Source organism: Durio zibethinus, chromosome 3, assembly GCF_047325235.1.
Source record: "Durio zibethinus cultivar Kanyao isolate XHJ-2024 chromosome 3, ASM4732523v1, whole genome shotgun sequence".
Classification (NCBI taxonomy): domain Eukaryota; kingdom Viridiplantae; phylum Streptophyta; class Magnoliopsida; order Malvales; family Malvaceae; genus Durio; species Durio zibethinus.
In genome coordinates this window covers 1,181,121-1,196,925 of record NC_143164.1, presented here as the reverse complement: position 1 = coordinate 1,196,925, position 15,805 = coordinate 1,181,121, and the positions used below count along the sequence as shown (strand labels likewise).

General features: G+C 41.4%; 2 non-coding genes and 2 pseudogenes across 2 annotated transcripts; all 4 read right to left on the bottom strand.

The window, feature by feature from the left end:
- Positions 1–818: 818 nt before the first annotated feature.
- LOC149519481 (25S ribosomal RNA) lies at positions 819–2,312 on the bottom strand (annotated as a pseudogene).
- Positions 2,313–8,729: 6,417 nt separating this feature from the next.
- LOC149519480 (25S ribosomal RNA) lies at positions 8,730–12,102 on the bottom strand. Its single transcript, XR_016341211.1, has one exon. It is a non-coding gene; the product is annotated as a 25S ribosomal RNA (ribosomal RNA).
- A 232-nt stretch (positions 12,103–12,334) lies between these two features.
- On the bottom strand, positions 12,335–12,490 carry LOC149519479 (5.8S ribosomal RNA). The gene has a single exon (XR_016341223.1). It is a non-coding gene; the product is annotated as a 5.8S ribosomal RNA (ribosomal RNA).
- A 291-nt stretch (positions 12,491–12,781) lies between these two features.
- LOC149519478 (18S ribosomal RNA) lies at positions 12,782–14,540 on the bottom strand (annotated as a pseudogene).
- Between the last annotated feature and the right edge of the window lie 1,265 nt (positions 14,541–15,805).

Below are 15,805 nucleotides of genomic sequence, written 5' to 3'. Positions count from 1 at the left end.
TTTTAGTTTCCTCAAACTTCTCCCTAAGTTTTAACACTATCACCTTCAACTTAGCTAAATGGCCAGTCATGATTGACATCATGTCTTTCAAGGTAGCCTTTTTCCCCTTTCCATAGGTTGGCTCCTAGACCTCTAGTTGTTAGATACCAACATATCTTAGAGATGCCATTTCCTTGAACACTTTTAGTGTGAACTAAACACAACCTTGAAGTAAATCCTACTCTAATACCAATTATCATGGGTTAAGACTCAGCTTCGACTCATGCAACTCCAAGACTCGAGAATGGACTCATTCGGTGTCTTAGATCAGCCTTTAATTGAACTAATGCATAGGCATGCAGTACTCTAGGGCCAATCACCCAACTTATTGCTAGACAAGGCTACACATAAGATGTTTAATGGAAAGCTAAAGAGAACAATAGAGATAGGAAAGAGAAAACTTGTATTATTCAAGTTATGATGTGTACATCAAATGAGGGTATGAAAGCCCTCTATTTAAAGCCCCTATGAATCAAGGCTAGGATTGACTCAATCCAATGACTATTATAAAGTCCAAGATTACAAAGAGATTACATGAGATATATATCAAGAGTTTAAATTGTACAGGGAAATATACTATCCTTAGTAGTCTCCAAATCCTTCTAGAATGCTCTATCTGTTATGTCTGTTTAGACCTGTGCTTTGTTGGGTCTACTAGGGATTTCATCACTTGGCTAAATCGGTTGTAATGGAGAACACCATTCATTCCCAACCCCAAAAGGGTGTGGTGTAAAAAAATCAAGTGAGAAGACTTTGATGGGTGCGGTAGGGGGAGGAATGAATTGAAGTGATAAAGGGCTGAATCTTAGTGGATTGTGGTAGTAAGGCCACTCTACCCCTTACAATACCCCATTACGTATTTTAGTCATTTGTAAAGGATTCTACCCATTGCTCAATGAGAATTGAGCTTCAAGAGTCCTAGATGGCCTGTCTGCCATGAGGGCTGCACCTACAACATTTGTTCTTTTGGTCCATGGGCCCTGACTATAGGTTGGCAATTGAATGATCGGCATGTGCATTGCTTCTAGCCTAGATTCTTACTTAGAGGCATTTAGTCATAATCCAAAGCTTGGTAACTTCATGCCACTAACTTTTTAATTGAGTATGATGACCAATTGAGTGAATCAATGGTTCCTCACATACTAGGTTGAATTACTATTGTGACATTGCCATCAGTAAGGTAAAACTAACCTATCTCATGACAATCTAAACCTAACTTACATTCCCTATTGCTGTGTGAACAATCCAACATTTGGTGAATTATGCTTCACAATGATAGGAAGAGCAGACATCGAAGGATCAAAAAGCAATGTCACTATGAACACTTGACTACCACAAGCTAGTTATCCTTGTGTTAACTTTTCTGACACCTCTTGCTTTAAATTTCAAATGATTGATAGGCCGTGTTTTCATAGGTCATATTCATATTGGAAATTAGAATCAAACAAGCTTTTACCCTTTTGTTCCACATGAGATTTCTATTCTCATTAAGTTCATTTTTGGACACTTGTATTATCTTTTAATAGATGTGCTGCCCCAACCAATCTACCCTTTTGACATTGTCTTCTACCATGATCAATCGAGCAAGGCCAGCCTTGGGTCTAAAATAAGGGGTCATGCCTTGCCTCTGATTCATCGAATAGGTAAAACAATGTTAAAAGTAGTGGTATTTCAATTTTGCTCGAGGGCTCCCACTTGTCCTACACCTCTCAAGTCATTTCACAAAGTTGGACTAGAGTCAAGCTTAACAAGGTCTTCTTTCCCTATTGATTCTACCAAGCCCATTCCATTGGCTATGGTTTCCCTATATGGTAGACAGGGATAGTGGGAATCTCATTAATTCATTCATGTGCATCACTAATTAGTTGATGAGGCATTTGGCTACCTTTAGAGAGTTATAGTTACTCCTACCATTTACCTGTGCATGGTTAAATTTCTTCACTTTGACATTCAGAGCACTGGGTAGAAATCACATTACGTGAATCCGTAGAGACCTTCGCAATGCTTTGTTTTAATTAAATAGTCAAATTCCTCTTGTCTGTACTAGTTTTAAGTCAACTATTTATCACTTAAAAAATGCCCCTGAGGCTGCCATTCCCAACCATCCCCTGATTGGCATGTAGTGACCTACTCTCACCATGGGAGCAGTTCAAGCAGTGCACCAACACCAAATGGGTTCAGGATTGGGACCTCCATACCTAGCCCTTAGAGCTAATCCTTTTGTCGAGGTTATAGATCCATTTTACTGACTTCCTTTGCCAACACTATTCCATTGACAAGAAGCTATTCACTTTAGAGACCTGATAGATTATAAGTACCATCGAGTGCAGATAGCACTCAGTCCTCTAGATTTTCAAAGCCTATTGGGGGCACACTGAACACCATGCAACATGCGGTGTTTTTTTTAGCCACTAAACCCTACTTCTGATTGAGACATTTTTTAGGTGGGCAGGTTGTTAAACAGAAAAGAAAACTTTTCCCAAGGCCCCTACTGATATCTTTAAACTACCTAATGTCGCCATCAATCATCATGTCCTAGTTTAGGAATTTTAACCCGATTCCCTTTTGTAGCTTATGCTGGATGCACTATCGGATAGGCTTCCCTTATCTCTTAGGATTGACCAACCCATGTGCAAGTGCTATTCACATGGGACCTTTCCACTCATAGGCTTATGCCCCGACCCATGACACATGCACGAGCTTGGCTAGACAAAGGCATTTTTATGGTCAATGAGAAAAGGCCATAAGACTACCAAATACCTAAAAAACTTGGCTAGACCAAGCCTATGATCGTAGCTTCTAGTTGCACCACCTTAGGGAGCCATTACTTGATTCAAGGACTTGGTAAAAGGTCAATGATTTAGGGTAGCATTAGTAATAGGTGTCATAGGCTGGGGGTTTAAGCCAAGTACCCATGTGGCCTTAGGCTAAAAACTACTATGTATGTGCCTAAGATAGCCTCTTTTCTAACTCTATGCTAAACGCTTGTGTTATGGACTCCATTGGCTCTTTAAGAGCTTGGAAAAAAGCTAGGAAAGAGAGTTAAAGCAATTCTATTTCTATTTACTTGATGCTATGCACAATTGCTTTTACATTGACTCTTATGTCTATCCCCATGTCTCTAATCTGACAAAGTCTATGCCTTGGTTCCTCTTACTTTTCTCTTGTTGCTTCTCCTATGAATTACGAATGAGAGGGAAGGGCTCTATTTATACCTGAGGCTCTCAACATATATGGCCTTTATTGATCTAAGTGTGTGGCTTTTGTAAGCCTTTTAGACCTTTCCATGGCCCCTAAACGCATCCTAGTTTGGCTAAGGCCTTTATAGAATCTAGCTTGTTCTAGGCTCCCTGCTGAACCTTAGGTCAGAAGAGTTTGGGCACTCCTGCTAAGTGCCCATGCCTAATGAGTTCCAGAACCTTCCTTGTCTAGTTATTACTCTACCCATAATTAGGGCGTTCTTGAGCCTTCCTCATCTGGGCATTACAATACCTACTACTGTTCTTGCTCTAGGCCATTCTAGAACCTTTAGTACTTGCACACTAGGCTAGCCTCCAAGCTTCTCCAAACTCTTTTATGCCAATGCACCTAGCCTATCTCCTGGCTAATCTAGAGCCATCTTTCTAACGAGCCCTCCCTATTCTTGACATTAGGTTGCTCACCTTGCCATGCTCTCAAACTTTAGCCTAGGCCCTAGTCTACACACTCATGCCTCATATGTGCCTTTAGGACCTTGGTCTCGATCCTTATTGGTCCTTCGACTGCACCAACTTAAACAAGCTATGTCTCATAATCCTTTAAACTTAGAACTTACGCATGGATTATGACATTGTCCTTCACTTGTTCTAGCAACACCCCTATTGTTAGGAAATGTAATTCCTTCACTACATGTGCACACTAGATTGATGTCCTGTCTTATCTCAATGGTCCTTAGCACATGATGGTTTTTAGTATATGATAGTTCTCAGTACACCTTCATAGTCATCCCTTACTTCGATCACAATCCCAATGATGTTCCCACAAAACCATGCTTTTCAAAGCATGTAGTGCCTTAGTTGGTGATGTGCCATTACCTTATCTTTGTGCATAATGGGCCCTTCAGGGCATGCAGCACTCACGTCACATAGGCTTCCATGAATCCTGGCTTATTGAAGTGTTCAACACCTCTATGTCTAATGTGCCATTACCCTCTCCTCTACACTATGCATTCCTTACCTTTTTCCCACACTTAATAGGCCTTTTAAGGTGTACAGTGCACATAGGTGCAAGGCATGTAGCACTCACATCTAGGCTATTACACTTTATTTGACAAACCCTCTATCTACAGGGCCAGTGGCTTTTTGTAGCTAACTCATTGTGCCCTCATTAATAGCCTGAGAGATCCTCTTTTCTTGGGTCAACCACCATCACTACTCTTGCCATTAAACTCTCTCTAAATCCTCTCAATGGCTTTAAGCTTCTTCTGCTATGGGTGTTCCTTGGCCTCTTGTAGTCTTAAGCACAAGAAGTAGTTAAAGGGCATAGTCATCATACTTGTCCTAGATCGAACCCTTATTCCATGCCTTCTAATGTTGTATCTCTTTATTGGCCTCCTCTTCCTCTGAAGAATTGCTACTCCTATCTCTCTCACTCAAGCCCTTACCCCTAGGCTCAGTTGTTACCCTTGGGCTATGGAGACTTAGTGCACTAAACCTCAACCACTGACTTAGCAATGGTAATACTCCTATTTCAAGTCTCGTACACTATCACTTCACTCGGCTCTTACCCATGGCTTTTACCCTTTTATGCACTCTTCTGACATAGAGTCTAGCACTCATATATGATCTTTGGTGTTCTCAAACTAACTTTCATGGATGATAACCACTTTTTCGACTAGCCTTCCTCTCCTTACACATGGGTGGGTAGCCATCATGCACATCACCTATACACCCAACCACAAATGTGAAGCTCAAACTAAGGATCTCGCATACATCCTTATGAGCACTCAAGCATCCTTGTGCCCTACTCTCAGCACCAGCAACCAACAATACCCATACCATGCAAGCTATCATCACAAGCGGCACACTAGCATACAAGTTGCTCGCATAACTTAAACTAACATCAACACTGCACATAATGAAGGTTCTAATCCCCCTCTATTGAAACTTGGTCTGATACCAACTATCATAGGCTAGGGGCTTAAGCCTGGCACCCATGCGACCTTAGCTAGAAACTACCATCTATGTGCCTAAGTTAGCCTTTTTTCTAACTCTGTGCTAAACACTTTTTCCGTGCATTCCATTGGCTCCCAAGGTGCATGGGAGAAAGCTAGGAAAAAGAGTTAAAGCAATTGTAATTTTTATTTACTTGATGCTATGTGCAATTGCTCAATGACCTTATAATGACTCTTATGTCTATCCTCAAGTCTTTAATATGGCTAAGTCCATGCCTTGGTTCCTCTTACTTTTCTCTTATTGGTTCTCTTGTTAACTACAAATAAGGGGGAAGCCTCTATTTATACCTAGGCCTCCCCAGCACATATGGCCCTTATTGATCCAAGTGTGTTGCCTTTATAGGCTTTCTAGAGCCTTCCATGGCCTCTAGACACTTCCTAGGTCAGCTAAGGCACTTGTAGAATCAAGCTTATTCCAAGCTCCTCGTTAAGCATTGGGTTTGGAAGAGTCCAAGCACTCTTATTGAGTGCCCTACCTAGTGGGTTCCTGAACCTTCCCCATCTGGTCACTGCTCTACCCATAGTTAGGGCCTTCTAGAGCCTTCCTCGTTTGGGCTACAGTACACGTAACTATTCCCATACTAGGTTATTTTGGAACTTTTGGTGCCATGCAGTTGGCTAGCCTCCATGCTTCTCCAGGCTCTTTTGTGCCCATGAACATGGCTCGTCTCTTGGCTAATCTAGAACCTGTTATGCCTATTTGCCAGTGCCACTCTTTCAGGCCATTTTAGATCTTTCCAATGAGAAATCCCCATTCTTGGCATTAGGTTGCTCACCTTGCCATGCTCTTGTACCTTAGCTTAGGCCCTGGTCCACACATTTGAGCCTCATATGTGCTTTAAGGACCTTGGTCTTGATCTTTCTCGGTCCTTCACCCATACCAACTCAAACAAGCTACATATCTTAACCCTCTTAGCTTAGGACTTGCATACAGACCATGACATTCTCCCCTATTCGTTCTAGTAACACCCTCATTACTAAGGGATCTTATTCCTTCACTATGTGTGCATGCTGGATTGATGTCCCACTCTTATTCTGATGGTTTTTGGCATATTTTGGTTATTGTTACATGATGGTTCTCAATAAACCTTCACAGTTATCATTTGCTCTGATTGTGATCCCAATGTGGTTCCTATGAAACCATGCTTGTCAAAGCATGCAATGCCTTAGCTAGTGACATGCCATTACCCTATCCCCACACTCAATGGACCTTTTGGGGCATGTAGCACTCATGTCATGTAGGCTTTCACAAATCTTGGCATGTCGAAAAGTGTAGCACTTCTATGTTCGATGTGCCATTACCTTTTCCTTTGCACCATAGGGTCTTTACCCTCTTCTCCCCTTCGAGATGTATAAGGCACACTGATGCAAGGTGTGCAATGCTCACAGCTAGGCCATTACACTTTCTTCAACCACACTTGCCTTACCCTCATCAGGAGCCTAAGAGATCCCTTCTTCTCAGCTTAATTGCCATTGTAACTTTTGCCGTTGGACTCTCCTTAAGTCCTTACAATGGCTCCAGGCTTCTTCCACTTTGGCTGTTTATTGGCCATATATGGTCCTAAGCATAATGAGCAGTTAAAAGACATGGTCACTGTACCTTTATCCTGGACCAAACCGTTGGTCCTTGCCTTTCGATGCTGTGGTTCTTCATTGGCCTCTTTTTCCCTTGAAGAACTACTATTCTCATCTCTTCAACTCAAGCCCTTGCCCTTGGGCTTAACTTTTACTTTTGGGCTGTAAAGACTTAGTGCAGTCAGCCTCGACCACCAATTCAGCAATGGCAATACTCTTACTTTAAGTTCCATACCTTACCACTTTACTTAACTATTACCCATGGTTTTTACCCTTTTTTGGACTCCTCCCATATTGAGTCTAGCACTTGCATATGATCCTTAGTGCCTTCAAATAGGTTTTCATGGTTGACAATCTCTCTTTTGAACTAGCCTTTCTCTCTTTACACATAAGTGGGTGGCCCTAATGCACATAACCTGTTCACTTAACCATAAATGTGAAGCTAGAAGTAAGGATCTCCCACACATCCTTATGAGCCCTCAAGTGTCCTTGTGCCCTACTCCTGGCTCTAACAACCAATAAAGCCAACACTATGCAACCTCACATGCAAGCAATCATCACAAGTAGCACATTAGCACACATGTTGCTTGTACAACTCAAACTCGCTTCAACACTGGTCATAACAAAAGTTCTAATCCCCCTTGGTCAAAACCTACTTTGATACCAATTGTCATGGGCTAGAGGCCTAAGCCTAGCACCCATGTGGCCATAGGCTAGAAACTACCATCCATGATATAAGTCAACCTCTTTTCTAACTCTTTTCTGAACACTTGTGCCATGCATTCCATTGGCTTCCAAGGATCTTAGTAGAAATCTAAAAAAGAGAGTTAAAGCAATTGTTTTTCTATTTACTTGATGCTATGTACAATTGCTCAATGACCATACAATGACTCTAATGTCTACCTGAAGTCTCTAATATGGCTAAGTCTATGACTTGGTTCCTCTTACCTTTCTCTTGTTACATCTTTTGTTAACTACAAATGTGGGGAAGGGCCCTTGTTTATACCCACACATGGTGTGCAGCCTAGCATGTGCCAATGATGTTCAAAGAAACTATCCGCACAAAGGGCTAGCATGTGCTAATGGTGGTCGAAGCATGTGTCAAGACCAAGGGCCAACATGTCCTGATAGTGGTCGAGGCATGTGGATGATCACAATCTGTAAGCAGGTCTTAGCACATGGGTTCTCTCTGAGTTGAGGAATAGTTCTAGTTTTAGTAGGATAGGGTTAGCCAGAGTGACTAAGCTTTGAGCCCTACTGGAGGCCCAGGTCATAGGGAACTAGCCTAGAATAATGGTATGGCAGTGATCAAGACTCTAGAGGCTCAAGCATGGTGTTCAGGTTTGGCAGAACTGAGCTAGGCCTAGGTACTGGCACTGGTGAGTGATTCTTAAGCACACAATCAGACCAAAGTGTGGGCATTGATGATGAAGGTGCTGGCACATAGACAGACCCATGTGCAGGCCCTAATGATCGATGTGCAAGTGCACGATCAAACCCAGATGTGGGCACACTTGAACACAGTATCAAGAGGATTAGATTTATGGGCTTATGGAAGGCCTAGTATTACAACACAATCTTTGGCAAGCTAGAATTGTGTTGAGCACTTGAGTTTTGTAGGCTGACTTAGGCAGACAAAGTCAATCCCCTATCCAAGGTCGTACAAAGTTTGGCAAGATCGAAGACCATGACACATGGATTGAGTGTCATTTGGTGCCTATGGCGATCGGGAGGCAGACAAGTATCTTGAGTGGGAGGTTTATGGTACACATGCTGCACCAAGTGCCAACATCTACTAAAAAGATGTCTAAGGCAACAACCCGTACCAAGGGCCCACTTGCACCAATAATGGTTGAAGCAAGTGCTTGCACCAAGTGCTAGCATTTAGCAATGATGTCCAAGGCAACATCCTATACCAAGGGGCTAGCATCTACTGATGGCATATGAGGCAACAATACCCATCACATATTTAAGTTATCTACAAAGGATTCTACCCATCACTTGGTTAGAATTGAGCTCTAAGAAGGCCCATACGGCTTGTCTATTGCAAGGGCTACACCTATGACATATGCCTTTAGAGGGCATCGACCCCTATTGCAGGTCAGCAATTAGGCAACAGGTGCATGCATCACTTCTAGCCTAGGTTTTGACATAAAGGCATTTAGTCATAATCTAGCGCATGGTAGCTTCACGCCACCAACTTTTCAACCATGTGCGATTACCAATTGTGAGAATCAATGGTTCCTCTCACACTAGGTTGAATTACTATTACGACACTGCCATCAGTAGGGTAAAACTACCTTATCTCATGATGGTCTAAACCAAGCTCACATTCCCTATTGGTGGGTGAAAAATCAAACACATGGTGAATTTTGCTTCATAATGATAGGAAAAGCTTACATCAAAGGATGAAAAAGCAATGTCACTATGAACGATTGGTTACCACAAGCCAGTTATCCTTGAGGTAACATTTTTTACACCTTTAGCTTGAAATTTTGAAGGTCTAATAGATTGATAGGCCATGCTTTCATCATTGATATTCATACTGTAAATCATAATCAAATGAGCTTTTACCCTTTTATTTCATATGAGATTTCAATTCTTATTGAGCTCATCTTAGGACACTTGCATTATCTTTTAACATATGTGCTACCCTAACTAAACTCCCCACCTAACAATGTTTTTTGCCAGGATCAACCAATTGAGGTTGGCCTTAGGTCTGAAAGTCATACCCCACCTCTGATACATGGAATAAGTAAAATAACATTAAAAGTTGTGGTATTTCAATTTCACCTGAGGGTTGTCACTTATCCTACACTTATTAAGTCATTTCACAAAGTTGGACTAAAGTTAAGCTCAACAGGGTCTTCTTTCCCCATAGAATCTACCAAGCCTATTCCTTTGGCTATGGTTTCACTAGATAGTAGACAGAGACAGTGGGAATCTTGTTAATCCATTCATGCTTGTTACTAATTAGATGACAAGGCATATGGCTACCTTAAGAGAGTCATAGTTACTTCTGTCATTTACCCGTGTTTGGTTAAATTTCTTCACTTTGACAATCAAAGCACTGGCAACAATCATATTCTATAAGCATTTACAAGGACCATCATAATGCTATGTTTTAATTAAATAGTCGGATTCCCTTTGCCTATACTAGTTCTGAGTTGATTGTTCATCACTCGAGGAAAGCCCACAAGGGAGGCATTCCTAGTCTATCCTTCAGCTAGCAAGCTATGACCCACTCAAACTATGGGAACAGCTATAGTAGTGCATTGACAATCAATGGGTTCAAGACTAGGACCCCCATGCCTAACCTTCAAAGCTAATCTTTTTCTTGAGCTTATAGTCCATTTTGCTGACTTCCCCTACCTACATTATTCCATCAACTAGAGGCTGTTCATCTAGGAGACCTAATGCGATTATGAGTACAACCAAGCATAAATGGCACTCGATCCTCTAGATTTTTAAGGGCCATTAGGGTGCACTAGACATTGCATGATGTGCGGTGCTCTTCTTGCTACTAGACCCTACCTCTGGTTGCATCGTTTCTAGGGTGGGCAAGCAATTAAACAGAAAAGATAACTCTTCTTGAGGCCATCACCAATGTCTTTAAACTCCTTAATGTTGTTGTTAGCTATCGTATTCTAGTTTAGGAATTTTAACCCAATTCCCTTTTAAAGCTAACACTGGACATGCTATCAGATGAATTTCCCCCATCTTTTAGGATCAACTAACCCATGTGCAAGTGTCATTCACATGGAACCTTTCCCCTTTTCAACCTTCAAAATTCTCATTTGAATATTTGTTACAACCATCAAGATCTACATCGACGGTTGCTCTGCCCAGGCTCATACCATGGGTTTTGCAATGATCGCCTTGCCTTCTCACTCATCAGGGCCCGATCCTTTCCCCGACAGCCAAGTATAGGTCACATACTTAAGCACCATCCATTTTTGGGTCTAGTTGATTGGTAGGTGAGTTGTTATATACTCTTTAGTAGATTTTGACTTCTATGACCACCATCCTGCTATCTTAATTGACCAACCCCTTTATGGGTTCTAAGTTAGCATGTAGTTAGGCACTGTAACTTGGCTTTCAGCTCAACCCACATTGCTAGTTTTGCTTACCAAAAATGGCCCCCTTAGAGCTATTGATTCCATGGCATGGCTCAATGGAGTAGCAGCATCATCCTCCCAATTTGAAGTTTGAGAATAGGTCAAGGGCATTGCACCCCTAATGCCTCTAATCATTAGCTTTACCCTATAGAACTCACTAATGGTGCAACTATCCTAAGGGAAACTTCAAAAGGAACTAGCTACTAGATGGTTTGATTAGTTTTTTGCCCGTATACCTAAGTTAGATGAACAATTTCAACATCAATATCACTGTAGGCCTCCATCAAAGTTTTCTTTGGCTTCACCTTGCTCAGGTATGGTTCACCATCTTTTAGGTCTTGACAAGCATGCTCACACTCAAACCCTTCTTAAAAGATCAAGGTTGGTAGGTAATGCACCCATGAGGTATCCCACTAATCAACTTCCTTATGCCTTATGGGTTTTCTAGCCCATTGACTCACACACATGTCAAACTCCTTAGTTCATGTTTTAAGATGGGCTATATTGGGAGCCTATAGGTTGATGTCAGGAGCATATGGGTACCAAGTTACACCAATGTGGTGTGTGTTGTATTCCACAATCATGGTGACAATGTCTCTAAGAGCATATCAAAATCTTGGGCTTGGGCCACTGCTGTGACCTAAGTTGGTCCATTCTCCGAGCTGATCGACAGATTGGCTGATCGACAAACTGGCTCTTGCCATTCTACATTCGACTAGGGTGTGTACTAGCCCCATCTGCTTTCTTCCTAATAATTTCAAGCACTCTTTGACTCTCTTTCCAAAGTCCTTTTCATCTTTCACTTACAATACTTGTTCGTTATCGGTCTCTCGAGTGTATTTAGCCTCATACAGAATTTATAACCCGATTAGGGTTGCATTTTTAAACAACCTGACTCACAGACAATGCTTCATGGTGTGACAAGGTCTCGACCAAATAGGGCTCTCACCCTCTTGGTGCCCCTTTCTAAGGAAGTTCAGTGTAGTCTACTATTGAGGATGCTTCTCCAACCTATAATTTAGACATCGTGGGTGCTCAATTCTCAAGCTAGGCTCTACTCGGTTTGCTCATCATTACTAAGTGAATCCTGGTAAGTTTCTTTTTCTCCACTTATCAATGTGCTTAAACTCAATAGGTAATCCCACCTAACTAAGGTCATGATGCAAGCATCAACCAAGCAATACAAAGGGTCTGATGGGGTCTAGATGGATGATGAGTGTGCATCACTAGAGACAAGGCATGTTGAAAGCTTTACCACCAATGATTATGGCACTATCATTGTTGGGGACTCACTTTTGGGCCAACCACAACTGATGAGATCACGGGATGCCATCTTTTGCCTTCTCACCCAAAGCCTGATGGGTGGGGGGTTGGAGGGGGTGATGATGCATGACACCTAGGCAGGTATGCCCTCAACCTAATGGCTTGGGGTGCAACTTGCATTCAAAGATGTGATGGTTCATGAGATTCTAAAATTCACACCAAGTATCACATTTTGCTGTGTTCTTCATTGATGCAAGAGCCAAGATATCATTTGTCAAGAGTCATTTTTGTTTTTTATGACAAAAAGAGTCATGGTAACGCCTATGAACATATCGCAAATAGGATGGTCATCACACATACGCTCTTTTTCATTCTGGTTCTTTTGCATGATTCATGTCAAGGGTTTGTTATTTAGTCATGAAAGATGATATTGATCATTTCACCTACCCAGGAGGCAAAACAAATTGACCGTCATGTATGCCTAGAGCTAAAGAGGACTCCGAGCATAGAGGCACCCTCACCCCCTTGGTGTTTCATTAACGCATTCACAAGTTGTTAATTAAACATGTTTTGACAATGATCCTTCTTTAGGGTCACTTATAGAAACCTTGTTACGGCTTCTCCTTCCCCTAAATGATAAGGTTTAGTGGACTTTTTATGAAATTGCAAGCAAAAAATTGTCCACATCATTATAATCCAAACACTTCATTAGACCATTCAATCGGTAAAAGTGACAAGCAGTGTGTACAAAAGGCAGGGACTTAGTCAACACAAGCTATTGACTCGCACTTGTTGGGAATTCCTCGTTGAAGACCAATAATTGCAATGATCTATCCCCATCATGATGAAATTTCAAAGATTACCTAGGCCTGTCAGCCAAGGCTATAGATTAGTTGAATACATTAATGTAGCATGCTTGTGGCCCATAACATCTAAGGGCATAATAGACCTATTATTGCTTCAAACTTCCTTGGCCTAAGTGGCCATAGTCCCTCTAAGAAGCTGGCCATGAAGGATCACCTTCTTATATCTAGTTAGCAGGCTGAGGTCTTGTTTATTAACAAAATTAACTAGATAAATCACTCCACCAATTAAGAAAAGCCATGCACCACCACCCATAGAATCAAGAAAGAGCTCTCAATCAGTCAATACTTATTATGTCTGGACCTAGTAAGTTTCCTCATGTTGAGTCAAATTAAGCTGCATGCTCCACTCTTGGTGGTGCCTTTTAGTGAGCATATTCCCCTCGAAACCCAAAGACTTTGATTTCTTATAAGGTGCTAGCGGAGTCTTAAAAATAACATCCTCTGATCCCTGGTCAGCATCATTTATGGTAGAGACTAGAATGGCATCTAATCATCTTCAAGCCCCTAACATTCATTCTTGATTAATGAAAGCATCCTTGGTAAATGCTTTCATAGTTGTTCATTTTTCATAAATCAAAGAATTCCACCTTTGACTATGAAAAATGAATGCCTCTAATTGTCCATATTAATCATTACTCCGATCTTGAAGGCCAACATAATAGGATCAAAATGCTATAATGTTATCCCATGCTAATGTATACAAGTGTAGGCTTGCTTTAAGCACTCTAATTTCTTCAAAGGAATAACACTAAAGGAATGACCTGGCTAGTTAAGGCAATGACGGCATCATCTAGATTGGTGCTCATTATGAGATGGACCGATGACCCAACCTTAGTTCCAACTATGAGCTTTTTTACTACAACAATTGAAATATATTTATTGGAGCTAGAATTACTATGGTTGTTCGCATAAGACTTGCCCTTATATGGATCCTTGTTAAAGGATTTAGATTATATTCATTTCAATTACTAGACTTATAGAGCCTAGTATTGTTATTTATTGTCACTACCTCCTCATGTTAGGATTGGGTAATTTGTGCACCTACTGCCTTCCTTGGATGTGGTAGCTATTTCTTAAGCTCCCTTTATAGAATCAAACCCTAATTTTCCATCACCCATCACCGCTATAGTAGGCCACTACCATAAAAAATTGATAGGGAAAATTTTGAATGATGCATCGCTGGCACAAAGATGATGCAATTTGTTGAGTTATCATGAATCATCAGAGCAATGGGAAAAGCCCTCATCGACCTTTTATCTGATAAATGCATCCCTCTAGAAATTAGGGTTTGTTGCACGTATTAGCTCTAGAATTACTATGATTATTCGAGTAATAGATCCATTAAGCAGACTATAATTTGATTTAATGAGCCATTCATAATTAAACAGCCTAAATTAGTTCATACTTAGACATGCATGGCTTTATCTTTGAGACAAGCTTATGACTACTAGCAGGATCAACCAAGTCACATTCCTTTAGGATGTTGGCATCGCATGGGCCTCAACACAATGACTGAGTGGCAGAGAGAGACAAAACAAAGCATAAGCGTTAAGTGTGTGAAGCACGTAAAATGCATAGCATTAGATGAACAAGGGTTAAGAGCCATGCCTACAAAAAATTTTACATTTGAGAGCACGATTGAATACCAATGCACCAATGTGGCCATAGAGGTTTGGGTGGCATACTTGGGACACTAGGCATAATTAAGGTCTGGCTCATAGCCCCTAAAGACACAAGATGGATAAGGGATGGCAAGACATCTAGTTTTTATCGATTTAGGTACATAGCATAGGATCTTGATTGCACCCCCAGGGTATGATGACCACATGGGGGAGATTGAAGAGGATGACAGGTTGATAGTTTGATGCAATAAGCATGGAGCCTATTAACATGCATAACCATAGCACTATTTATATACCCATTATGTACAATTGGCGATATCCACACACACTGATCCACAACCTACCCAATCAATTATGCAACGAGTGAGTGGAGGAAATGATGTGCAAGGCCATGCTGCAACTACATGGCATGGGAAAATACAAGGAAAGGCCATGAGATTACCCCTGCCATACAACAGATAACAATGGCATGACACCACAATACTTGGTCTGGCTAGGACCGCACATGCAAACTCCTCTATCACCTGCACAAGGGATGTTACTCAATTTAATTACTTGTTCTTGGGGTCTTAGGTAGCCTCAACTACATGCAAGGGCTTGGCCAAGCCAAGGCATTTTTATGGTCAACAAGAAAGGATGCCATGACTACCAAATACCTAAGAGACTTGGCCAGACCAAGCCTATGACCTTAGCTTTTGCTTGCCCCACCCTAAGAAAGTATTGCAAGATTTAGAGACTTGCTTTGGGGTCTAAGGTAGCATCAACCATAGGTATAAGCTTAAGCTTGGCACAATTGAGCCCTTTTTTAGTATGCACATCAATCAATCGAGGCCATAACCACCTGTGAGTCACCAAAGTAACCAGTCACTGGACAACACTACAAAAAGGCATGCACAGCCTAGATTTTGCTCCAAAGACATTGTTGTTGATGAACACAACGATAGGTCCATCACGCACACCTACTCCCTTTGTGGGGGGACAAGGGGCCCAAACAACCACCCTTTAAAAAGCATAAGAGATTTGATAGATATGCTAGCAGTAGACATTAAAATGTCTAAAATAGGGAAATTTTTTCAAATAAACATATCCAGGACCAAGGATCCATAGGTG